This window comes from Chrysochloris asiatica, unplaced genomic scaffold (assembly GCF_000296735.1).
Source record: "Chrysochloris asiatica unplaced genomic scaffold, ChrAsi1.0 scaffold00193, whole genome shotgun sequence".
NCBI classification, from domain to species: domain Eukaryota; kingdom Metazoa; phylum Chordata; class Mammalia; order Afrosoricida; family Chrysochloridae; genus Chrysochloris; species Chrysochloris asiatica.
The window spans coordinates 1,731,255-1,733,153 of record NW_006408711.1 but is presented as its reverse complement, the minus strand read 5'-3'; positions in this window follow the sequence as shown (position 1 = coordinate 1,733,153).

Below are 1,899 nucleotides of genomic sequence, written 5' to 3'. Positions count from 1 at the left end.
GGCACTTAACAACAACAACAATGACTATTGTTAATATCAATATTGTTCAAATTTATTCACCAACCACTTAAGCCAGTGACAATGAAAATGGAGAATTCTACTAATTTATTAGTCTGAAATTGATCATACATGCAATCAAGATTTATTGATAATTATTGGCTATTGGAATGCTAAGATTGGAAACAAACAAGAAGGATAAGTAGCTGGAAAACATGGCTTTGGTGATAGAAATGATGCTGAAAATCATATGATGGAATTTTGCAAGACCGATGACTTACCCATTGCAAATACCTTTTTTAAATAAAATAAAATAAAACTATATACTTGGACCTCACCAAAGGCATACACAGAAATCAAATTGACTACATCTGTGAGAAGAGATTTTGGAAAAGCTCCATATCATCAGCCAACACCAGGTCAGGGACAAACTGGAATAGACCATCAACTGTTCATATGAAAATTCAGGCTAAAGCTGAAGAAAATTAGAACAAGTTCACTGGATCCAAAATATAACCTGAGACTTATACTCCTCAATGTAGAGATCATCTCAAGAACAGATATGATGCACTAGACTCTAATGACCAATGGCCAGAAGACTTGTGGTATGAGATCAAGAGTATCATTCAGGAAGAGAATAAAAGGACACTAAGAAGACAAGAAAGAAGCAGGAGACTAAAATGGATGTCAAAACAGACTCTAAAACTTCCTTTCTAGTACAGAGATCTTAAAGAAAATGAAAAAAAAAAAGGAGGTCAAAGAGCTGAATAGAAAATTTCAAAGAACAGCTGTTGTAGTTGTTGTTATGTGCCATGACATATAACTAGACTGTGAAAAACATGGTTGATAGTTCAAACTCACCAACTGTTCCTATACAGAAACCCTATACAGTATCACTACGGGATAGAACCAACTCAACAATGCTTAACAGCAATATAGGCAAAATATTGAATGATGTAGAAAGTCACTGTGCCAAAAAGAAATGGAATGTTGTTCACACATTTCAAGGGATAGCATGAGCCAATGGAAATAAAGGAAGAAGTCCAAGGTGCACTGAACATGTTGGAAAAGAACAAGGCTCCAGGAATTGATAGAATAAAAATTGAAATATTTCAACAAACTGATGTAACACTTGAGGCACTCACTCATCTATGCCAAGAAATTTGGAAGACAGCTATCTGGCCAACAGAATGGAAGAGATATACATTTGTGTCCATTCCAAAGAAAGGTGAGCCATCTGAATGCACAAATCACTGGACAAAATCATTAATGTTGCATACAATTAAATTTTTGCTCAAGATAATTCAAAAACTGTTACCTCAGTACATTGACAGGAAACTGCAAAAGGTTGAATCTAGATTTAGACAAGGACATGAATGAGGGCTATCATTACTGCCTTCAGATGGATCTTGACTGAAAGCAGAGACTACCAGAAAAATATTTATCTGTGCTTTACTGACAATGCAAAGACTTTTGTTGGGAGGATCATGACAAGCTATGGACAACATTGCAAAAAATGATTGTTCCAGAACACTTAATTGTGCTCATGAGGAACCTGTACATAGACTAAGAACCAGTCATTGGAATTGGCTATTGGGATGCTAAGATTGGAAACAAACAAGAAGGATAAGTAGCTGGAAAACATGGCTTTGGTGATAGAAATGATGCTGAATATCATATGATGGAATTTTGCAAGACCAATGACTTCATTCAAAGAGAACAAGGACCCTGAATAGTTTATAATCTGAAAATAGGTATGCCTGGATTGCATTTTTCACCATACTTTTAAAATCTATATGTTGATAAAATAATTCAAGAAGCTGGATTTTATAAAAAGAACATGGTGTCAGTATTGGAGAAAGACTCATTAAAAACTTGCAAAAAGCAGATGATACAACTTTG